This window comes from Moschus berezovskii, chromosome 2 (genome assembly GCF_049115385.1).
Source record: "Moschus berezovskii isolate FMDL1 chromosome 2, NW_MosBer_1.0, whole genome shotgun sequence".
Taxonomy (NCBI): Eukaryota; Metazoa; Chordata; class Mammalia; order Artiodactyla; family Moschidae; genus Moschus; species Moschus berezovskii.
This window is the reverse complement of record NC_142461.1, coordinates 120,233,819-120,259,730: the sequence shown is the minus strand read 5'-3', so window position 1 is coordinate 120,259,730 and position 25,912 is coordinate 120,233,819. Positions and strand designations below refer to the sequence as shown.

The window sequence follows — 25,912 nt, the reverse complement described above, 5'->3', positions numbered from 1 at the left end:
GAGACTCAGGTTCCGTCTCTGTGTTGGGAAGATCCCTTGGAGGAGGGCATGGCAACCCACTCCAGTATTCTTGCCTGGAGAATCCCATGGACAGAGGAGTCTGGTGCGATACAGTCCATAGGGTCACAAAGAGTTGAATGCGCAATTAGTCCAAATTCTCAGATAACTGTAGCTCCCAGGAAATCAGTGATATCAGTGACATCAGGAGTATCAGTGGATTGCCATTTCCTTCTCAGGGGCTCTCCCCAACCCAGGGATTGAACCTGGGTGTCCTGCATTACAGGCAGATTCTTCACCAACTGAGCCACCAGAGAAGCCCTAGGAATATCAGTGGGATCTTCAAAATAATAATACAAAAGAATTGCACAAAAGTATTCTTTGATTTTTAAAACCCTGGGAATAAGTAAATTTCTGATCCAAGGCACTTTTAAAACATTCATTTGTCCACAGAGCATCTGTGATGGGGCATCTTCAGGACCCAGTCCTTCCCAGCAAGTTTTCTTATCAGGGAAGATCAGTGAGCAGTAGAGACGCAATTAGGAGTTTACAAGATGTTTTGTTTAAACTGCGCTAAGGGCACAGGGATGGCTTTCTGGCCACGGCCTCAAACCACGGAAGTAGAGTGACAGTTTTTTCTAGAACTGAATAAAAAAATAGATCCAGGTGTCAGGGGAATGTGAAATGACAGGCTGTGAGTGTAACGCTGACATTGTCACACAAATGCTGAAATACATCCGAACTCAGAACAGATGAGGCGCAGAAAGCATTAGCACTGTGCTCGGGGAGAGCAGGGGAGAAGTAGTAAAAGCGTCTTCTTTGTCATGGTTCAAGACGCCTTAACACTTTTCAGGCTTACAGTCTGTCTAGTAAAACAGGCACTTGCCTTTCTCCTCTCTGTCGGTACCTCCTACTCCTCAAATGGCATCCTACTCATCTTTTTCTGTGGTTCCCTGTGACAGTACATTAAGGTAAATCCATGGATATCTACTGAATTGCCCAAAAGAGTGCCAGGAGAAAATAAAGCAAAATTAAAAATACTAGTGAGACCAAGTATGTAGGCAGGTGCTTTTACAAGCCACCAAACGGTGCAGGTTGAGTGCTGATTAGGGATTCCGATTTTTCTGTCGTGTGCTTGAGACAGAGGCTTATCACTGAGAACCTTATTACTACTAACCCCTGTCTGACGTTAGTTGTCCTGGTGTCACACTTCTGGTAGGTGTTATGTGCAGGGCCAGGACTCGAACTCAGAGCTTCTGGCCCCAAGTCTCAAGCTTACTCTATCGGTGTGCCTTTGAGCAGCAGTTCTGGACACATCTACCTCTGGTTTCTCTTCCCCCAGGATCCTGAGACGCTGCCCCAGGCTAGTAAGGATGAGGCAGCACCTCCCCTCCACCTTGACTATGGAAGGAACTGGTTTGGTTTGTAAAGTCTATTGGGTATTACTTGCAGTTTGCTATGTGTCAGGCCTCTGAGCTGATCAATATTCACATCAAAACAAAAGCGCTATCTTGAAAATTTTATACCTAGATCAACACAGAAAATTCACATCTCCCTGCGACATCTGCTATAGTCGAACTACTTTGGTTTTCTAGACCTTGCAAATTTGTAGCTATTTTAGCTCAGTGATTCCCAGCATAGGAACTCCTCACTCCTAGCAGTCCAAGAAGGCAGTCCTGGTAGGAAGAGTTGGGGTGCTGATTAGTGCTTGGTAAGATGTGGGAACAATGAATAATTTAAGCAATTCAAAAAGATTAACAGAGAGACTTCCCTGGTGGTCCAGTAGTTAAGCCTCTGTGCTCCCAACACAAGAGGCCTGGCTTTGATCCCTGGTCAGGGAACAAGGTCTTGCGTGCTCAAACTAAGACCCAAAGCAATCAAAAAAGAAAAAAAGACTAACAAAGACAATATGCTTAACCAGGACAAGTCTACACAGATTAAATAAAACAAGATTTTAAAATGTCTTTTGGTAGGAAATCTATCAATATTATCAGAAGTCCTGATTGGCACTTATATATGTCTGTAATGAATTAAATGATGAGAAACAAATGATTAATAATATTAAATTTAGAGAAAAGTGGTTTTAGAAGATGGGACCCATAAGGGGAAAAATTGCAAAAGATGTCCTCCACAGTGAAAACCACAGGAATCTGTGGATTAACCTGTGACTAACTGTGAGTCTCAAGGAGAGGTAAGGCTGGCTAAGAAGCCCGAGGGCAGGACTCTCCTTGATGTGCAAGTTCTAGAGCTTTTCCAGTTAAGGTTCGGAAGCCAATTAAGTATCCAGTCCTCTATGGATCCTTAAAGGTCCCAGTTGGTTCATGGATCCTCTTTAGGATCCAGCTTACTGTAAGGAGAGAAACCACCATTTGGGTTTTGTTCAGGGTTCCCAAAGTGACTCTGGGTCTCGTATTAGTCGACGCTTATATATCAACCGTAGCTTCCCTTTGGATACTTGTGGCATGAGGTTCCTGCCCATTCTACTCTGCTCTGCCCTGCATTTCCATGTAGAGTAAGGTTTGGGCCCCAGAGCTTGGTGGTTGAAGCTTTCTACTTTCAACACTGGTTGCCACTTCTGCCTTTGACCTGGGCTTCCCCAGGATCAATAACAACTCAGGCCCAGGTTGTATTTTTTGTCTTCCCTGATCTGGTCTCAGTTCATCAACAACTTACCCAGGCATTGAATATGGCTCTTGATTACCTACCTGCAAGGTTGGCATTGTGCAACTGTTAGTGCATGCTAGCTTGGATGCAAGCCTTTCGCTCTGGAAGCATATATGGGCTGTCTACTGCATGCACTGAGGAACTTATTTAAGGAGTCAGTTTGCCTCTAACACATCTTCTTTAATTTATTAGAAAAATAGCTTCAGAAACACTAGTCATTTTATGACAAGCAACAGAAATATAAAATGATGTTGTAAAATAGCTGTTGAATTGAATGTAATTAATTGATCAATTTAAACCTCAAAGAATAAGCTTCAAATTGAGCAATGAGAAATGTAAAGTATTAACTGCCAAATCACATACATATGCTGACAAAGTGAACAGCCCACTCTTATTCTATCAAACTTGTAAATGATGAGTCACCCCCATTTCTTTTCAGGGAGTGCATTTTGTTTATTATAATCACATTTATTCTGGAACTTTGGTTTATTGAGTAAATAACTTGTGCAAAAGTGGGATTGTTGTTCAAATAGCAGTTACTTATTTAGGAATTTTATTGCTCTCTTTAGATTCCTGGAAAATCCCATGGACAGAGGAACCTCTTAGGCTGCAATCCATGAGGTTGCAAAGAGTTGGACACGACTGAGCAACTTCACTTTCACTTAGATCCCTGCTTAGAAGAAGGCTGGAAGAAAAGCAACACTGTGCACCGTGATTTCTGTGCTGAGGGTTTAATGTGAGACTGGGGAGAGAGGGAGATTTATAAAATTCTAAACGGAATTTATCCAACTGCAAAATTAACTCTCCCTCCCCACACCCCCACATTCATCCACACGCAGCCTCCTGAAGGATGTAATTGAGATTAAATGTTAAAGAACCCCCCCAAATATCAAGTGTACAAATGTGAAAAGAATGAGAAAGAAAACCACAGAAGCTGTCTCATAGGAGCCATGAGCTGAAACAAGTCTTGTCCTTGTATGGATGAAGTTTCAGTTTCATCCCCCCAGGCTTTTCAATGCTAATACAGTCTTTATGTGGTGGTTTTTTTTTTTTTTTTTTTGAGATTTATAACATTTATGTAATTTTTACATATTACTATAAATTTAAGCACATATTAAAACATATAGAATGAAATTTTATATTTTCATAGATATCCATGAATATGAAAATATATTTGCAGAATATTTGAAAAACACACATAGAAAGTATGTCAAACTGATGGAGTCTTTACAATATGGTTTTAAGATAAGGTCATTTATTTAAGTATGGTAGTCTTCATTTCTCAAAGTTAATGCATTGCTAAATATTCATTTAGTTTTGATCTCACTGACATCTCATCAGTCTTTCTGAACATTTTACGCAGCATACCAAGATTCTCAGGGAACTAAAGAATGGGCTCTCTTGCAAATGTAAAGAATGAACCGGTGGACCCAGCGGGGGAGGGAGAGGGTGGGGCGAATGGAAAACGTAGCATTGCCATGTACACCATCATGTGTGAAATAGATAGCTGGTGGGAAGCTGCTGTCTAACCCCAGGGGCCCAGCCCAGAGCTCTGTAATGACCTAGAGGGGTGGGCCACAGGCAGGAGAGGGAGGCTCAGGAGGGAGGGGATATATGGATAATTATATACAACTGACTGGAGTTGTATGGCAGAAACCAACACAACGCTGTAACGCAATCTTCCTCCAACTAAAACTAAAAAAGAATGGACTCTAGATATGCTCTCCAAACCCCACAGAATGTCTCCTCGTCTTGGAGGGCAAGGAAGAACACAGGGTTTGGAGCGGAGACCCCGTGGGCAGGCACTCACTGCTCTGAGCACTGGAGGGGACGGGCAGAGTCCAGGCCAGGCTGGCGACACCTACAGAAAGGGGCTGGATCACCTTAGCCTTCACTTGCCTCACCTCCAGTGCTCAGATTTCTCTGAAATCTCTGGCAAGTCTCATAAAGGAAAAAGATTCCATTTTTCTATAAGCTTTTCCCCCCTTACTCATCCCTCCACGTTGACCTAAAGGAACACAGCTTAGGTTTTCAAAGTTCTCAAATGCCTTCATTTTGAGAAACATAAAAATTGAAAACATAACTTCAGGATTTATAGACTATGCTATTATTTTGAATAAAGTGAATTCTTCAGTTTCAATCAGAATTTGTTCTTACACAGTAACTGGAGATGCTGAGTCTATATTATAATTTTCTATGATTTATTCTTAAACTCACCGAAATAAAATCTTCACATCTGTCAAGTGATTGTCATGTAGCTTTGCAAGTATTTATTAGATGAGATTTATTAAATGGCATTTTCTTTATCTTATGTTCCTTTAAAAATTGATCAACTTCAATTTTTAGAGCAGTTTGAGATTCACAGCAAAATTCAGTGGAAAGTACAAAGGGCTCCCAGGTACCCCCGGTCCCCATGTGGGCCTTGTCCTCCATTCTCAACATCCTGCACCAGAGAGGTGCATTTGCTACAATCTGTGAACCTATATTGACAGGTCATTACACCCACAGTCCGTAGTTGCGTGTGGAATAGTCTATGGATTTTGACAAAGGTTATAACGGCATGGATTCACCATCGCAGTACCATCCAGAAAGTTTTACTGCCCGAAAAATTCTCTGTGCTCTGCCTATTCATCCCTCCTTACCTCCAAGCCCCCGATCTTTTTATTGTCTCTACAGTTTTGCCTTTTCCAGACTATCATATAGTTAGAATCATATAAAACGTAGTCTTTTCAGCTCAACTTCTTTCACTTAGTAATGTATGTATAAGGTTCCTCCATGGCATCTCGTGACTTGATAACTCATTTGTTTTGGTCAGAATAAAATCCCATTATCTGGATGTACCACAGTTTATTCATCCATTCACAAACTGAAGGACATCTCGGTTGCTTCCAAGTTTTCAGTTCAGTTCAGTTCGGTTACTCAGTCGTGTCCAACTCTTTGCGACCCCATGAATCACAGCACACCAGGCCTCCCTGTCCATCACCAACTCCTGAAGTTCACTCAAACTCATGTCCATCGAGTTGGTGATGCCATCCAGCCATCTCATTCTCTGTCGTCCCCGTCTCCTCCCACCCCCACCCCTCCCAGCATCAGAGTCTTTTCCAGTGAGTCAACTCTTCGCGTGAGGTGGCCAAAGTATTGCAGTTTCAGCTTTAGCATCAGTCCTTCCAATGAACACCCAGGATTGATCTCCTCTAGAATGGACTGGTTGGATCTCCTTGCAGTCCAAGGGACTCTCAAGAGTCTTCTCCAGCACCGCAGTTCAAAAGTATCAATTCTTCGGCGATCAGCTTTCTTCACAGTCCAACTCTCACATCCATACATGACCACGGGAAAAACCATAGCCTTGACTAGACGGACCTTTCTTGGCAAAGTAATGTCTGTGCTTTTTAATATGCTATCTAGGTTGGTCATAACTTTCCTTCCAAGGAGTAGGCGTCTTTTAATTTCATGGCTGCAGTCAGCATCTGCAGTGATTTTGGAGCCCCAAAAAATAAAGTCTGACACTGTTTCCACTGTTTTTCCATCTATTTCCCATGAAGTGATGGGACCAGATGCCATGATCTTCGTTTTCTGAATGTTGAGCTTCAAGCCAACCTTTTCACTCTCCTCTTTCACTTTCATCAAGAGGCCTTTGAGTTCCTCTTCACTTTCTGCCATAAGGGTAGTGTCATCTGCATGCTGCTGCTAAGTCACTTCAGTCATATCCGACTCTGTGTGACCCCATAGACAGAAGCCCACCAGGCTCCCCTGTCCCTGGGATTCTCCAGGCAAGAACACTGGAGTGGGTTGCCATTTCCTTCTCCAATGTGTGAAAGTAGAAAGTGAAAAGTGAAAGTGAAGTCGCTCAGTCGTGTCTGACCCTTAGCGACCCCACGGACTGCAGCCTACCGGACTCCTCCATCCATGGGATTTTCTAGGCAAGAGTACTGGAGTGGCTTGCCATTGCCTTCTCTGGTCATCTGCATATCTGAGGTTATTGATATTTCTCCCGGCTATCTTGATTCCAGCTTGTGCTTCTTCCAGCCCAGCGTTCCTCATGATGTACTCTGCATAGAAGTTAAATAAGCAGGGTGACAATATACAACCTTGACGTACTCCTTTTCCTATTTGGAACCAGTCTGTTGTTCCATGTCCGGTTCTAACTGTTGCTTCCTGACCTGCATACAGGTTTCTCAAGAGGCAGGTCAGGTGGTCTGGCATTCCCATCTCTTTCAGAATGTTCCACAGTTTATTGTGATCCACACAGTCAAAGGCTTTGGCATAGTCAATGAAGCAGAAATAGATATTTTTCTGGAACTCTCTTGCTTTCTCCATGATCCAGCGGATGTTGGCAATTTGATCTCTGGTTCCTCTGCCTTTTCTAAAACCTGCTTGAACATCTGGAAGTCCACGGTTCACATATTGCTGAAACCTGGCTTGGAGAATTTTGAGCATGACTTTACTAGCGTGTGAGTTTTGGCTATTGTGAATAAAGTTGCTTTAAACATCTGGGTGCAAGTTTTGTGTGGACAGAAGTTTGGGTTCATTTGGGTAAGGAGTGTGATTGCTGGGTCCTATGGTGAGAGTACTAATACTCATTTAAATAAAATCTACTGTAATAATGTATTGTGAACAACTGTAGCATTTTAAATCATAGCATAACTCTAGCTCTTTGAGATATTCCTTTACTTTAAGAAAGCAGTTACTATTGGTATTTCTCTTTCAGAGGAGAGAAACTAATGCAAAGATTGAGATACTGAAATAGTTATTTTATTGTTCTGTTTTACCAACGATCTGGTGTATTTTCAGCAAAGCACTTATTAGAAGATGGGAAATGTGTTTTTCTATAACAGAACTCCTCTGTCTAACCATGTGCCTTGGCGCTTTTATTACCAGCCACCTATAGAGCAGTTTCGCCTTTGACAGCATGAGAGCCCACAGACTGGTAGCCTGGAGGGTGAGCCTATGATCTCAACAGTTAAGAGGCACATTTTCATCCTCTTAATATTCTCACAGAACAAATCAATGCTGGAGACTGGTTATTTAAGAAATACTTGCTAATTTGACTCTAGTACCAGAAGTGGCAGGTTATACATTAAGGCAGAGAATACTGGAGTGGGTTGCCAATTCCGACTCCACAGGATCTTCCCAGCCCAAGGACTGAACCCAGGTCTCTTGCATCTTCTGCAATGGCAGGCAGATTCTTTACCACTGTGCCACCTGGGAAGCCCCATTATTCTATAGATTGGGAAGCCCCATTATTAAATCATTCTCTTATCTGTTAAAAATACATTCCTTGAGCAACCACTGTGTACTAGGTATTAGGCTGGAGGTTCAGAAATGTGAACCTAATGCTCTTAGGAACTCAAGTATATTTTCAGGAACAGATTTCACATTTATGAAGTATCAAATTTGTGAATTAGCAGTGAAAATACTGTCTGACAGGGAAGTTAGTGAAAATTTTCCCCAATGATTTTATAACATACCTGTGCACACTTACTATTATTTTGGGCGCTCAGCATCTTGGTAGCTGGGCCTTGACTTTCCTCTGGAGAGCTGCCCTATCCTCCATTTTCAGTCGTTGTTCCCATCCCAAGCTCAGTGGTGGGCATATGGTTCAGTTCTGGCCTATCAGAGGATTGCTTTTCTTTGGCTTCAAGGACTTGGGCCAGTGAAGGCAAGGTCCAAGGCCCAGCTGCTGCTGCTGCTAAGTCGCTTCAGTCGTATCCGACTCTGTGTGACCCCATAGACAGCAGCCCACCAGGCTCCCCCGTCCCTGGGATTCTCCAGGCAAGAACACTGGAGTGGGTTGCCATTTGCTTCTCTAATGCATGAAAGTGAAAAGTGAAAGTGAAGTCGCTCAGTTGTGTCTGACTCTTAGTGACCCCATGGACTGCAGCCTACCAGGCTCCTCTGTCCATGGGATTTTCCAGGCAAGAGTACTGGAGTGGGTTGCCATTACCGTCTCCATCTTGTGCAAATAGTCAGGGCAAAGAAGTTCTTCCTACATTGTTGCAGTTTTACATTGAATGGTATCTGCAGTGACTGCATGTGTTTGAAAATAAAACCCACAGGAAGGGGAACTTTTATGAACTCATTTGAGCTCTGATCCAGCACCTACACCTGTACTTTTTATTTTGTGGACAAATAAATATATATTTTAACAGACTCACCTGAGACAACTTTCTATTTCCATTCCGACTTCCTGTCCCTCACACTTCCCTGTTTGTTAAGTGTTGTTGGAGGGCCCACAGACATTTTTGGGACCAGTTAGGGAGGAAGTCAAGTTGGGAATATTTAGGTTGAGTTTAGTAACATATATGTATATGGTTTTCAATCCCTTTTGTGTAAAATTGTTGCTTGGTTTACATTGTAGGAATGGCTTCACTGAACTCTTTGCACCTACTCTCCCAAGTTCACTCAACACCTTGATGTGGATAGTCAAGGTCAGAGGTCACATTGTGATATGAATATCTTCTGCAGTATGTGGCCCTGGAAGTATACACAGTGGAGGAGAAACGAGATTTGCAATGTATGAAGCCAGAAGCTGGTCTGTGGAAAATTCTTCCATTCGTTAGATGTGTAAAATTTGTTTTTCACAGATGCCTAGTCAGAGCAGAAGTTCTCTCCTGTCAGAGGCACAGTCAATAATGCAGCACATACTGTGATAAACACACTGTGCTTTCTTTTCTTTATTACTGCTGCTGCTGTTGCTGCTGCTAAGTTGCTTCAGTCGTGTCCGACTCTGTGCGACCCCATAGACGGCAGCCCACCAGGCTCGCCCGTCCTTGGGATTCTCCAGGCAAGAACACTGGAGTGGGGTACCATTGCCTTCTCTGTTGTTGCTGTTAGGTGGGGGTTATTGGAAATGTAATTTATCAGGATTCCTGCATCTGTAGGACACAAACCTGTACTAGTACGAAAAATAGGAAATATGTCCCTGGGTGAAGTTGCATGTGTTATGCATCCAAATCCTCAATAATATAAAACAAGTTTTGAGTGATCATGCTAGACGAAATGATTTTTCTGTGTGTCTATACAAAACAGTATTAAAAAATTATCACATAGACATGCAGTCAAAAAACAGTCAAAAATGTGGGGAAATTAATATAAGTATCATGCTTCTTTTCAGATGTTGTAATGGCTGTGGTATTTGTCAACTTATAAAAATTTGTAATATATTGTGGTTTCTTACCTTATTCTAAGTAAATATTCATTTTATAATTAATTTTTTGTCTTCATAAATTTGTGTTTTTTTTTAAGGAGTTACCTTCCCAAATGTATAAGCTTCAGGACTTACAAAATGTGAACTTACCCCTGGTAAGACATGAGCACTTTTGAATGATCCTGTCAGGTTATTTTCTTGAGATAAATTTCTAAGAATAGAATTTTCAGGACAAAAAGGCCTGTTCTTTTTTTTTTTTTTGAAAGAGGAGAATGGGAAGAAAGATCACATTTATTAGTTAGGCCTGTTCTTTTTAAAGGCATTTGACACATTTCGCAAAATTGTTCTTCAGAAATGCTACATCAGTTCATCTCCCTCAAGAGATATTTGTTTCCCACATTATTATTAGTTCTGGATATTAGTTTTAATGATAATATTTGTCAATAAATAGAAATGTGATACGTTGCTAATTTAATTTATATTTCTTTGATAATTTGTTTGGTTCTAATTAATGTACTGAAGGTTTTTTCATATATTTTTCAGTTGCTTCTTTTTTGTGTGAATTTCTTGTCTAATCTTTTAATCATTTTTATAAGTTTTTTTTTCAGATTGATTTGAGAGAATTCTTTTCCTATTTAGGGTATTCACAATTATCATAAACATTGCAAATCATTTTTCTCATTTTGCCTTTTAGTATTATTTTATATCTTGAGATATAAGTGATTTCATTTGCAAATTTATCCAAAGCCTCTCATAGAATTTCCATTTTTGTTTTTTTTGTGTTACAGCTGGAAAGGACTTTCACAATTAAAGACTATGTAAATATTTGCAACATTTCTCCTATGATTTTTATAGCTTATCCTATAAACTATATAAGAAATCCTGCATTTTTATTTTTTATCCTATCTTTAATCTCTCTGGAATTGTTTTTAAAGTTTTTCTAATGTTTAGGGTTTTTTTTCCCCCAAATATTGAACTGTTTATCTCAACATGATTTGTTGACTAAATCCATCCTTTTCTCTTCGGTCTGAAATGCCACCGTTGTCACATACCAACATGCTGCACGTACTATTCTGGACTTCTGTTCTGTTATGTTATGTGATCATTATGTCCCTGTGTTGTGCTGTGCTTAGTTGATCAGTCATGTCTGACTCTTTGCGACCCCATGGACTGACTGTAGCCTGCCAGGCTCCTCTGTCTATGGGGATTCTCCGGGCAAGAATACTGAAGTGGGTCCCCTATCCCTTCTCCAGGGGATCTTCCTGACCCAGGAATTGAACCTGGGTCTCCTGCATTGCAGATAGATTCTTTACCAGCTGAGCTACCAGAGAAGCCCCATTATGTCCCTAATACTACTCTATTTTGATCATCATATGCTTACTTACTTCTTATTTATCTTCTTTTAATGTTGGTTATTGTACATGTTTCATTCCATTTAAATTTTAAAATTATTTAACTTTTTAAATTCCAAACATATCATTATAGTTTTCACTAGATTAAAATTTATGGATTAATTTGGAGGGAAAATTGATTTGTTTTTAATATTGAGCTTTTTCATTTAGAAATATGGCATGTTTTGCCATTTAAATATCTTCTTTAAATCCTTTCTAGCTTATTAAAAATTTCATAGCAAATGGTTCTTATCAAGTGACTTCTTAGACTATTAAGTTATTCTATTTTTTTATATTAATTGATTTTTCAGTGTTGAACCATAAGTTCAGTGACTAGAGATTCCTGGTCATGTCCATTATTTTTTAATATTTGGGTAAATTCGGTTTCTTGATATACAAATATGTATACAGTCATCCTTCAGTATCTATGGGGGATTGGTTCCCAGGGCCCCATGAATGATAAGTCCATCGATGCTGTAGTTCCTTAAGCAAAATGGTGTAGTACAGTGAATACATGTATTTACTATATGAATATATATTTAATCTGCTAATATTTCATTTAGAATATTTCCTATCTGTTTTCATAAGGGACTTATTTTCTAAGTTTAATGTTTTGTGCTATTTTTATTGGAATATTCTGTCAGAGCTATTGTATCTTCAAAAAATATTTGAGGATATTCTATATTCCTCTGGATTCTAGAATAGTTCAAATAGCATAGGAATTGCTTTGTTTTTGAAGGTTTGAAAGAATTTGCCTATAAAACTACCCCGGCACATTTTCTAAGGGTGACTACATTACAACTCTCCATTATTTATTTCCTTGGTAATTGTTTTACTCCATTTTTCTCATTCTTCTTGATTCAATTTTATTTATTTATTTTTTTTTATTTCTAAAAAAGAATTTTATTAAAAAAGCACAAATGCAAAGAAATGTTGCAATGAAAACAATTAAATACTTAGGAATATATCTACCTAAGGAAACAAAAGACTTGTACATAGAAAACTATAAAACACTAGTGAAAGTAATCAAAGAGGACATGAATAGATGGAGAAATATACCGTGTTCGTGGATTGGAAGAATAAATATTGTAAAAATGAGTATACTACCCAAAGTAATTTATACATTCAATGCAATCCCTATCAAGCTACCAACAATATTTTTCACAGAACTAGAATAAATAATCTCACAATTTGTATGGAAATACAAAAAACCTCGAATAGCCAAAGCAATCTTGAGGAAGAAGAATGGAACTGGGGGAATTAACCTGCCGGACTTCAGGCTCTATTACAAAGCCACAGTCATCAAGACAGTATGGTACTGGCATAAAGACAGAAATATAGATCAATGGAACAAAATAGAAAGCCCAGAGATAAACCCACGCTCCTATGGACACCTTATCTTGATTCAATTTTATTAATTTATATTTTTCTTAAAATTCACAACTTTCCATTAAGTTTTCAAATATATAAGCTTAGGATTATATGCAGAGTCCATTATCATTCTTTTATTTCTCTCCTTCAGCTGTTATTATATTTTCTTTATTATTTTTGTTTTAGTATATTTGTGGGTTTTCCACCTGTTTAAACTAGCTAGTGATTTATATGTTTTATTGATTTTCCTTACAAGAATCTTCTATGGGATAATTTTATCAGTTTTGTTGATTGTTTTCTGACTAATTTTCAGTTTTTATTTTTATTAATTCCTTCTTTCTTTTTCTTTGCATTTGTATTTTTGTTCTTTGGCTTACTTGTATGAAATTTAGCCCTGACAATAAATCATTGACTTATAAAGAGAAACAGCACCCACAGGAAGCAGTGAAACCCTGTTGCTGGCAGACTGAACTTGGGTGGAAGTAGGAAGTGTGGATGGGATGGGGAAGTGAGACATTTTGGTTTTCAAGATGGCGTCCTAGCTTGTCAGCTAGACTGTTGTAAGGTAGAGTGACAGACCTTAGCTGAACTACCGGTGAACCACACAGAAAGCTTCCCCCTTGCCTCTTTAGGTTGATATACCACTCTGGTAATAAGCAATTAGCCCTTCACAAAGTTCTCTTTGCTGTTAGGTCAAACTTGAAGCTCTCTCTGTGTTTAGTGTTATCTGTTAAGAATGTCCTGAATTTACTAGGTACCAACTCTGTGTTTCAGTTGCATAGACACAACTCACAGCTCTGATCAAGGCTCTTACATTTATAATATTCATTTTAGGGTCCTATTACATTAATTAAATATTAATGCTCTAAGCATATTTTTCATAGCCTTCTCTGTTTCTTCTTCACTGGACAATATTGCTGGAAATTAAAAAATAGTGTGGTTTATTATTCATGTCATTGGTGTTACATTTTGATGATAAATTATTTTTGGAAAATGAAAAAAAAGATAGATAAGTAGAAGAATCCCCTCTGGGTCTGATGCATTTCTCTGAATAGCAATTTTATATTTCCTCACTGTTTTTCCAGAGATTAATACATATCTTCCATAAGCATCTATAAAATACCTAGCCATAGTCTTAAAAATTGGAGATACTTTCTGAAGAGCTTCTAATGAGATTTTAAAAAAATACTGTATGTGGTATAAAAATGCTCACACAAAAGTAGTTTCAAAAATACATAGTTTTTAATATGTGAAGGCATTTATATAGTTTCTTACATTTTTTACTTATGACAGCCGTGCACATGGGAATGAACAGTCAGTGTTTAAACTCATGACTTTTCTGGATGGGAAACCTGAGGTTAGTAAGTTCTTGACACATTGTAAGGGTGAGGGGCTCTTGGCTGCTGTTAAACAATCCAGAGATGGTGAGGGATGGCAGTGCTGGGCCAGAGAAGCTCAATGGTATGGTGATAGAGGCTTCAAAAATTGCTGACTTGCTGTGATGTGCTTATGCCTATTTATGGGCAACAACTGAAGAGGACTTCAAGGGTTTGGAACTGGGTGATTAAGTCATTAATGATTCTTTTGGCACGTAGGGCCTTTAGGAGGAGGCAACTTTTTCTGCAGGAGGACAGGGGGATTGAAATGACCAGCTTGGTTTTGGAATGCTGAGTTTAAGGCAGTAAACAGGCTTCCGGGTTGAAATGTCTTATAGGCAACCGGTGACGCAGAGCTAGAGCACAGAGAAAGGTCAGCAGCAGAGTGCCAACTCAGAGTATCGTCCCAGAAGTTACCATTGAGACACACACAAGAGAAAGAGACTTTGGCACCTGTTTAGTTAATATGGTTGAATTCAGAGTTGAGTTCAGCCTAGGACCAGGAATGCTAAAATTAGACCGTAAGATACAGGAAGCAAAGGTTTTCAGAACTCACGTTGGTGAATTGGGATCAGAAATTCTGAAGCCTAAATCTGAAAAACAGCAGAGGAGGGCTGAGAAAAAAAGGGGTGGGAAAATTGGAGAGTAAAGTCAGAGGCAAAATAAATTAACAACAGTCCAAAGTTCAGGAGTGAGGCAGGTAAAGCAAGTGGGCAGGAGGAAGTTTCTCAGCTACCTTCAATATCTGGCTGCACCAAGTTCATCGTCTTTTCTCACTGACTCTTGGTCAAAGGTTAATCCTTGCGTGGCGAACCCACCTTATTTTGTAGGATTCTTACATTGTAAGAATAAGGCAATCCTTAGAGGGAAATTGTAAAAGGAGAGAATTAGAAGGCCAAAGACCGAATCCAGAATTACAACTTAAATGGGGAATCAGAAACACAGAAATAGGAGTTTATAGTGCAGGGAAACCAAGATTTAATATCTTGCTGGTGATTGAGTGTTCAAGGCTTCAAAGAGGACTTAGAATAACTGATGGATCTTGTGATCTGGTGATTGGAAAGTTATAGACAAGCTTTTTGTAGACTGACAATTGTAAGCTGGGTGGTAGAATGTGAGGACTTGAAGACGAGCAGATGTAGGCCACATAGTGAAGATGGAAACAGCAATACATTGCTGAGGGGGAATACATTCCTCTTTGAAGGGAGAGGAGAGCAGCTGGACACAGGAGACAGAAACGATGATGACAGAGAGGAAGATTCTTCGGAAAGGACAGAATGAAAAACTCCAGCAAATGCCTTGTCTCCATAGACAAGCCATGCATTTTTTCCTTGGGCCTAGAAAAAACGAGATTGTCTTGAGTGGACTTGAGATATTGAGATAAGATTGAGAGTAGGTGAGAAAATACGTTGGAACTTTGTATTAAGCCTAAATTTATCTGGAATCAGAATACAAACAAAAAATCTGATCAAGCTTTATACAAAAATAACCTGTGATATAACTGTGAATAACAGTTAGAACTGGACATGGAACAACAGACTGGTTCCAATAGGAAAAGGAGTACGTCAAGGCTGTATATTGTCAACCTGTTTATTTAACTTATATGCAGAGGACATCATGAGAAACACTAGGCTGGAAGAAGCACAAGCTGGAATCAAGATTGCCAGGAGAAATATCAATAACCTCAGATATGCGGATGACACCACCCTTACAGCAGAAAATGAAGAAGAACTAAAGAGCCTCTTGATGCAAGTGAGAGAGGAGAGTGAAAAAGTTGGCTTAAAGCTCAACATTCAGAAAACTAAGATCACGGCATCTGGTCCCGTCACTTCATGGGAAATAGATGGGGAAACAATGGAAACAGTGGCTGACTTTATTTTTCTGGGCTCCAAAGTCACTGCAGATGGTGATTTCAACCAGGAAATTAAAAAACGCTTACTCCTTGGAAGGAAAGTTACTTTGCCAACCAAGGTCCGTCTATGTTTTTTCCCGTGATCATGTATGGATGTGAGAGTTGGACTGTGAAGAAAACTGATTGCTGAAGAATTGATACTTTTGAACTGTGGTGCTGGAGAAGACTCTTGAGAGTCCATTGGACTGCAAGGAGATCCAACCAGTCCATTCTAAAGGAGATCAGTCCTGAGTGTTCATTGGAAGGACTGATGTTGAAGCTGAAATTCCAATACTTTGGCCACCTGATGCGAAGAGCTGATTCATTTGAAAAGACCCTGATGCTGGGAAAGATTGAGGGCAGGAGTAGAAGGGGACGACAGAGGATGAGATGGTTGGATGGCATCACCAACTCAGTGGACATGGGTTTGGGTAGACCCCGGCAGTTGTTGATGGATAGGGAGGCCTGGCGTGCTGCAGTTCATGGGATCACAAAGAGTCGGACACAACTGAGTGACTGAACTGAACTGAACTGAAAACAGCTCTAAAAATAAAGTCTGTTAATTAAAACAATTTTTAAAGGGATTAAGTACTGATGCATGTTATAACATGGATGAAGCTTTTTTAACAGAATACTACATGAAATCAGTCAGCCAGACACAAAAGGCCAAGAACTCATGATTCCATTTATATGAAATGTCCACTGCTTTAAGAACCATGAGTTTTTTGGGTTTTTTTTTAAGTGCTAGATAAATGAGATGGTAAAAGGAAGGTGTCAGCTAAAAAGACGCACAACGTGAGAGCTGTGAATTAAGTTTTACTGGGGGTAAAGTGAGGACTGCAGCTCAGGAGACGGCACCTTAGGTAGCTCCGAGAGACTGCTCCAAAGAAGCAGTGGGGAAAAGTCAATATATAAGATTTTGGTGAAGGGGGAGTTCATTGCAATCAAGCATTTACATGAGGAGCTAACTCTGTTAGCTCCTTTCTGTTAGTCACTGTGAAGGGATTTTAGTGCTTTTCCAGATATGAAGAGATGCAAAGATTGTGATCGTGAAATCAGTTCCTGAAAATATATTTCTAAAGATCCTTTCCGCCAGTTTGGAACAGAGTGCCTCACCCTCCACCCTGAATTCCCCTCAGGGGATGTTGAAGGTCAGCAGCTGCAGCAGCTCAGGGTTCAGTTTCCGCAGAGGCAGATGGCAAATGCCCTTGTTGTTGTTGTCACTGGCAAATGCTCTTGGCAAGTGCCAATTCACAATTGACTGGCAAGTGCCAATTTGTGGTTGACAAAGGATTGTGCTACTAATGTGAAGAAATCATGTGAATATGTTTCAAATATAAAAAAATATGTACTTCTCATCAGAAAATAACCTAAAAGGAATTTTTCTGTTCATACATTGATTGCAATACAGTAGAATTGTTCTAGCATCAGGATGTTGAAACCATGACTAAATTACTGTGTAGTATAGCTTCCTGCATTTATACCTTTCCTTGGTAAGTGAAAAGATCATAATGATGTTAACAGCTAGGACTCAAGAATGCCTGGATCAAACTGCAGCTCAAGCTGATTTCTTACAGGAGCTTTTGAGTTACAAAAATGAACAGAGAAACTGGGAAGGCTGAGATATGTAGGTCAACCTACTTACAAAAATAACCTTGATGGAGTTACATAGGTAGATATTACTGTAAAATTTCTTCACACAGTGAGAGGGAGTTGGCCAAACTTACTGAGCCATATTATCTATTCATCTCAGACAAAGCAATCATATCTTATAGACCCATTGGACTGTATCGCATAGATGACAGTTGCTAATTATCAAGAAAGAGTCATGATTTTCAAAAATGAAAGATAGTTAATATTCTTAGAATATAGAGTTATTATGAAGCAATAAAAATAGATAAATGTCCAGTAAAAAAAAGGAAGATAAATAGGCCACAATAAAAAATAGAGATAGCCAACAAATTATGAAAATTGTTCAATATCATTAATAATCTAATAAATATAAGTTAATGCAAAAATGAGGATTGATGTAATCAATCATATAGACATAATTTTAAAAAAGAATGATAATACCCAGTGTTCCATAAGTAGGGCATTACTGTTAGTGGTATATAAATTGGTAGCACTCTTTTGAAGGCTGATTTGGCAGTAACTAGTAACTTTTTTTTTAAATGCATATATTCTACAACCTTAAAATTTTAATTCTAGGAATCTGTCCAACAGAAGTATTATCCAGGTGCACAAAGATATATTTGTAAGAAAGTTCATGGCAGTGTTATTTGTAATAGGGAAAAACTGGAAGCAATGTCAATGTCTACTAATAGGCACATCCACCCCCTAGAATATTTGGCAGCCATGGACAGGGAGGCCTGGCGTGCTGTGGTTCATGGGGTCTCAAAGAGTCGGACATGACTGAGCGACTGAACTGAACTGAACTGAACTGAAAAAAGAGTTAAGCAGATATCTTTGGAACTGACATTAATGATTTCCAAGATTTATTGCCAAGTAATAAGAAGGTGTAGAACATAACTTACAGTCTGATCCTTCTTGTGTTTACCACCACTCCTAAAACTAAATAATATATGCATGTGGTTCATAAAAAGAGATCCAGAAAAATACACTGTAAATGCTAACAGGGGTTTCTCCTTGGGAGAGGAGAGGGTGGCAAGACAGGAATGAAAGGGGATCTGTGGTTATTTTACTGTATGCACTGCTATACTGTTGGATATTTTTGAACAAAAGCTAAAAATTTGTTTCTTGTTAGGAGTTATTTACAAGTGTACACATGTCAATGAATGAATACTAATACTTGTATTAATATTCTGAATCATTTAGAATATTGCCTGGTACAGAGGAAGTATTAATGCCATGTAAAAATATGTGTTAAATACATTTAAATATTAGGGCTCTATTTTAAGAAAATAATCATGGGATGTGCAAAGATTTCTTTGCGAGGCAACCACTAATCTATTTTTTTCTCTATACATTTTCTTTTCCCAGACTAAACAATGGAATATTTTGTATTAATAAAAATTGGCTAGAATAAGTTATAGCTGGTTATACAAAGTAAAGAAATGCAGATAACAAATGCAGATATTACATGTAGGATTTTTATTATTATATAATAGGCCTGTTTGAGTTTATGTGAAGAGAGAGAAGAAAACTTGAATGATGGTTTCCAAAATGTTAACAGTGGTTACCTCTGAGTGGCGGAAATATGAGTACTTTTATTTTCTGTTGAAATATTGTGACAATCCAAGTTATCTTAGAAAGGACATGGCTCCCAAAATGGGATCTTTCAGGGTTTTCCCTTTGATGTCTGTGAGAGGGTGGAAATGTAGAACTGCCACAATAGGATTATTTTTCCGAAGTCTGGAGAGTGGGGAATGGGGTCATATAGAGATAAGGGCTTCCCTGGTGGCTCAGATGGTAAAGAATCCACCTGCAGTGCGGAAGACCTGGATTCTGTCCCTGGGTCGGGAAGATCCCCTGGAGGAGGGCATGGCAACCCATTCCAGTATTCTTGCCTGGAGAATCCCCATGGACAGAGGAGGCTGGTGGACTATAGTCCAAGGGTCGCAAAAAGTTGGACATGACTAAGCAACTAAGTCATGCACAACTCAGCAGAGAGATAAGGCTATTGGTTAATGTGACTGGTACCTGCATAATTCAAGTGCTCAGCAGACCAGAGCCTCTAAAAAGTCCAAGAGATTAGGTATTTGATACTGAACTACAACTTGCCAGGAGTTGAACTCAGCCTGTCATGGAAAAGCTTGAAATATCCATACTCTTTGGAATATTTTAGCCAATACTAGCTTCAAGGAGTGGAGAAGGAAATGGCAACCCACTCCAGTGTTCTTGCCTGGAGAATCCCAGGGACGGGGGAGCCTGGTGGCCTCCGTCTATGGGGTCACACAGAGTCGGACACGACTGAAGTGACTTAGCAGCAGCAGCAGCTTCAAGGAGAGAGCTGAGAATAGTGGAAGGGTCCTCACTCCAGTTCTTCTGGGGGCCCAGCTGTAATACCCAGGGCAGAGGCAGAATCGCTAACATCCCCCCTCTGCTCAGAATGGGAAGTGGAGGAATAGTGACTTTTTCCCTCCTTATTTGCCGTCTTGTTATCTCTCATCTTTTGTGACTAAAATTCTCTTCCCATCCATTCTGTTAGGGTCTTCATTCTTACAGTGGGCAGTTTCAAAAAGTATGTAATTGGATCATCTATTCCAGATGCCAGTGTTTTATTTAAACAAACTTGTACTTTATGCCTCTGTGTATTTTTTGGAGACTTTTCTTCTCAGAGGGCACAGCTCTGAGAGAAAAAGGCACGCTTCAGTCAAAAAGATATACTTTGGTGTGATCTGATAAGATATATTTATTATTCTGATTCTTGAAATAAAAACCCAACCTATTGTAGTTACTGAATTTGCAAAGAAAGATTACAGTGAACTAAACTATACCTCTGGAAGCAGGAATTTCTTCTGGAGTTTCAAGAAAGCTTCAAACTAATTTTTCACTATTTCAAGTATTCTATTTCTGAAAGATGTGGAAAGTGTTTCATTATGTGAAAATCCTGTGACTGGTTCCTATTTTGATGCTTTATTTCCCAAATTATTCTATTTGAAGAGTTTATTTAGCTTTTGAATTACAACTGTTAGAACACCCCCAGTTCCAAATCAGCAGGGCTTGAACCAGTGAAGTGCCTTATAGTTAATGCCTCAAGGCAGATCTCAGGATCTGCACAGAAAAGCAAGGTGTAGGTTGGAAAACCTCCCCCACACCCTTAATTTGGCTGAGAGTGCTGTGGCTCCTCCAGCTGTGTTGCCTCCAGGAGTGGGGTTCATAAAGGGGATGGCCCCAGGCCTCTCACTGCAAACATCCAGTGTAGACCCCCAGTGTTCTTTAATGATGTGTAATTGGACCAGACCAGAGCATGGGGCTTGAATAGCCTTTCTCTGCAGTCAAAGTGCTCAGCACCTACTGTCTTTCTTTAGGACATTGATGGACGGTCCCAGTGCTCAGATTTTATGTTTATTAGTGATACTTTTCATGAGTTTCCAGGGCTAAAGTGACTTTTTCACACTGTTTAATGATTTTCAGTTTAACTCCCTTTCTGAGTGGGATGTTGTAAAGATTAATTAGCCAGTGTTCATAAAGTGCTTTCAAGCTGAAAAGTGCTGCACAAGGGTGTACAGACTCATTAGCTTCTTAGTCATTACGGCTTTTTAGACCTTTTGGCCTTCAGAAACTAGATGGTGAAGACCAAATTAGTTATTTTTTTTCTTGGAGGAGGGGGACTTCAGAAAGAGCAGAATAGAACAGTATTTCTTTTTCTGAAAAAGACATGTTTTGCACTGGAACTGAAAAAGGATATACATTTTTTTTTCATTATCTCCTATTTCCATAATGCTTCAGCTTCTTCTTACTCCGTTCTTTCAAATTGTACTTGACTGTTTCTCCTGCATATGTATTAAGTCTATAATTGTTGTATAGGTATGGTGGTGGTGGTAGAGATGGCGGGGGACAGGGAAGCCTGGCGTTCTGCCGTCTATGGGGTTGCAGAGAGCAATGGAGCTGAGTCTGCCCCCAGAAAGTGTTGGATTGCTGTGCCAGTGAGTGGCGCGGTGTAGGTCATTCCCTTCGTAAGTAAAGGCCCCCTTTTAGTTTATAGTGTTTCATGAAGGTATGGTATTGCTTCCATCCATAGTAATCTTTCCGTTCCGTTCCGTCGCTCAGTCGTGTCCGACTCTTTGCGACCCTACCAGGCCGTCCATGGGATTCTCCAGGCAAGAATACCGGAGTGGGTTACCGTTTCCTTCTCCAGGGGATCTTCCCGACCCAGGGATCGAACCCGGGTCTCCCTCATTGGAGGCAGACGCTTTAACCTCTGAGCCACCAGGGAAGCCCCTAGTAATCTTTAGGTATATAATATATAGGATTGTATATATATGTCATTGTTGTTCAGTTGCTAAATCATGTCTGACTTTTTGCAGCCCCATGGACTGCAGGGCGGCAGCCTGTCCCTGCCTTTCACTGTCTCCCAGAGTTTGCTCAAATTCATGTCCATTGAGTTGGTGATGCTATCTAACCATCTATATATACACATATGTATGAGTTCTATATAATTCAATTAAAAGCATTTTATTGAGGGTGGAAAAGTACAGAAAGACATAAAAAGATTCTTTAAAAAAAAAAGAGATGAATGACTTACCAAGAATTAGATTGACAGTTGACTTTTCAACAGCATTAACTGCACATGATGGGGGAATATCTTCTAAGTACTGAGAGAAAATAGCTGTCAACTTAGAAGTGTAAACTAACTTTTAAGTTCATAAAATAAAAACATTTTAATGCAAAACAAAGCATTTACCACCAATGGTGAAGAATGTTCTAAAGGATTGTCTTCACAAAGAAAAAAAATTATCCGAGAAGGGAAGAAGGAGATACTGGAAAAATGAACAGGGAAAAATTGGTAAACATGTGGACAAATCAAAATAAGCACTGCCTAATTACAATAACAAAATAATGTCCAATTTGTAGTAGCAAAACAAGATAGAACTAGAAAAAAAGGTAACGGGAAAAAAAAAGTATATCAGGAAGTAGTATTGAGAGTTAAAGCATTCCAAAGTCCTTACCTTATTTGTGAGGAGACTAAAGATGTTAAATTTAGATTTTAACAAGTATGTACATAAAATTTCTCTTAAATAAAGGAAGTGTAATGTAGTAAAGGGGAGAATCAATGGAATGAGGAAATAAAATCAGTAGCAACTGACTCAGTGAAAAAGAGAGTAAGGAAATTTAATACTGACTTTAGTAATTGCTTGTGAATCTCTTGCCTTAACATTCCATATACTAAGCAACTATGTGTGAACTACACACACACACACACACACACACACACACCCTCCTACAGGGAAGATGAACAAAAAATAGAGATATGTGAACAGGTGGTTCTGGCTTGGGATAAGACGTTTAATAACAGCATCATACAGATTACATAGGACATGCGTCACAGGAGAAGAACCTGAAATGTAGGGAAACAAAATCTTTTATAATAGACAGTAAACCTGCCTGACCTCTGCCTCAGAGAGAGGCATGATCTTCATTATACTGCATAGCAAGCATTTCTGCTCTTTGTTCTATTTTACAAGACTGTTAACTATATAAACACTCTGGAAAGATGAGCCATTGCCTTTGTTTGCAAGATGTGCAGAAATGTGAGAAATACATGGAGAATATTTCCCAACAACTTTGATAAATTTGTGAAGCCTCAGTTTTCTCATCTGAAAAGTAGAATAAATAGTATAAGTACATAGTTGCGAGGATCAAATGATATAGTGCATATAAAATGCTTAACATCATATCCAAGGACTTTGTCAATATAAGCTACTATTATGATTATTTCTTGAATAAGATATGTATGTTTACTGAATTCTTTTTTTTCTCTAATAAATTGTGAATCACTATATTGTACACCCGAAACATATAATACTCTACATCAACTATATCTCAGTAAAAGCAATCAGGGTCTCAGCATTGGCTTTTACAGCCTTCTGAATTATTAATACTTTTAGGGACACTCTGTCAGAGTTGAGGAGGCTCAAGTAGCCAAAGCAAGATTTTAATAGGAAAGAAATTATAGGAATTCTGAAGTTCCCTTCATCTTTAGACCACCTCCAGCCCTCTACAAAAGCACCTCCCACTCCAAGTAGTTTCATTCTGGGTATCCCAGTGTTGCCGAAATCCTAGGCTCTGTTCTCTGGTACCAAACTGAAACACAGAGACAGTTTTGGGTGAAGTAGAAAAGAGTAGCTTTTATTGCTTTGCCAGGCAAAAGAGGCCACAGTAGGCTAGCGCCCTCAAGACTGTGCCCTCCCTTGGGAAAAATAGGAAGGGGTCTTACAGTTCAGGAGGGGAAGGGAGTGATGCAGATAAGAAGTAGGGCAGATGCAAGCTTGCATTCTTCTTTCCTATTGGAAAGCCTTTATGTGATCAAAGTCAGGGTCAGGAGGTCTTGGGAGGATTCTGGTAGTCCTTGAGGCTGTTACATCTTGACTTTTTGTGTGGAGTAAAGAGAGAAGACTCTTGAGAGTCCCTTGGACTGCAAGGAGATCCAACCAGTCCATTCTAAGGGAGATCAGTCCTGGGTGTTCATTGGAAGGACTGATGCTAAAGCTGAAACTGCAATACTTTGACCACCTCATGCGACGAGTTGACTCACTGGAAACGACTCTGATGCTGGGAAAGGTTGGGGGCGGGAGGAGAAGGGGACGACAGAGAATGAGATGGCTGGATGGCGTCACCGACTCGATGGACATGAGTTTGGGTGAACTCCGGGAGTTGGTGATGGACAGGGAGGCCTGGCGTGCTGTGATTCATGGAGTCGCGGAGAGTCGGACACGACTGAGCGACTGAACTGAACTGAACTGAACTGAAAGAATCCTCACAAAAGAAGGGAGTGTTAGGGAGTGCTTCCTCAGAGAAGCAAACACCATGTGCATTGTAGAGCTCTGATTACAAAGTAATTGTTTTCAAAATGTAATTAAGTAAGTAAGAGAAACATTTCGGAGAAAATGGCTGAGTGGGCTTAAAAGAATAAGGCCTAGCATATTGGAGGCTGCTGCTGCTGCTCCTGCTGCTAAGTCGCTTCAGTCGTGTCCGACTCTGTGCGACCCCATAGACGGCAGCCCACCATGCTCCCCCGTCCCTGGGATTTTCCAGGCAAGAGCACTGGAGTGGGTTGCCATTTCCTTCTCCAATGCGTGAAAGTGAAGTCGCTCAGTCGTGTCCGACTCTCAGCGACCCCATGGACTGCAGCCCACCAGGCTCCTCCGTCCTTGGGATTTTCCAGGCAAGAGCACTGGAGTGGGGTGCCATTGCCTTCTCCATATTGGAGGCCTGCCTGCCTGCTCAGTCACTTCAGTCATGTTCGACTCTTTGCGATCCCATGGACTGCAGCCTACCAGGCTCCTCCGTCCATGGGATTTTCCAGGCAAGAGTACTGGAGTGGGTTGCCATTGCCTTCTCCATACTGGAGGCAACCTTAACTGATTTCTACCAACACCATGAATGTCTCACACCTGCTGCTGGGTGGATCTTCCCTTGTTGTTTTTATCCCGCACCCTCAGTGAGCTCTGCACTGCCGTCTTCTGGGCATGGAAGAAGCTGCTCGGTTTTGCCACCGCTCTGTACCTCTTGATAGGGCATCGTGTGTGTGTGTGTGTGTGTGTGTGTGTGTGTGTGTGAAAGAGAGAGAGAGAGAGACTGTCTTATAAAACTTGCCCACATGCCCTTTTCCCTCTACTTCAGAGAAGTCCCAAAGCATTGTCTCTTGTACAATGCCCTACATTGTAAAGAGTTTAGGGAAATAATTATTTTGGCTTTTACTTGAGAGATTTCCTCTCTCACTAGAATCAGAGATTCTGGAGATGAATTTGAGTGAGAGTGCCAGGAAGTACTGGAAATCACAAGACCTAGAGCCCCGTAATAAGAAGATTTTTGTTAGGATCAGGCCTGTCGCATGTGGCTGTTTGTTCCCGTAGGAAGAGTGCTCACCTAAAGGATCCCCAGCCTCTCCTCAAACCAGCTTCTGTAGCACCAGCCCACCGATTTGCATTCATGTCTAGTTATGTCAACAGAACAGTGGGTTCAATTTGAGCTCTTCTAGGCCCCGTGGCCCCTCGGTTCCTACCGGGCCCATCCTAACAGTCATACTCAAGTCTGAAGCTGGCAGGGTTCTAGGGTCAAGCTGAGATCCCTGCTACTGGTACATATGTACAAAGAAGTTGGCTTATATCCTGCCTACTTCCAAGTGTGAGTCTGTGCCTTGCCTTAAATTTTAAATATATCAGACTTCCTCCATTTACTCATTTTTCATTGATCAAGGAAGGCATTCAAGATGCCTTTTATACACAGTTCCTGTATCATAGCCATCACAGTCTGTTTCTCCTTCTATATTTTCACAGATGTGACTGTCCCTAGTTAAAACCTGAGACTATGGTATAGTTAACTCTGAAGAATATTCTTTCTGAAGTTAAGATATTAGCATCAACAACACTATATTCAGCCTCTATGGTTG

General features: G+C 40.1%; 1 protein-coding gene across 1 annotated transcript in view; it reads left to right on the top strand.

The window, feature by feature from the left end:
* PDE11A (phosphodiesterase 11A) overlaps nt 1-25,912 on the top strand; it is a 425,341-nt gene that overhangs the window by 122,672 nt on the left and 276,757 nt on the right. The gene's annotated exons all lie outside the window — the stretch shown is intronic.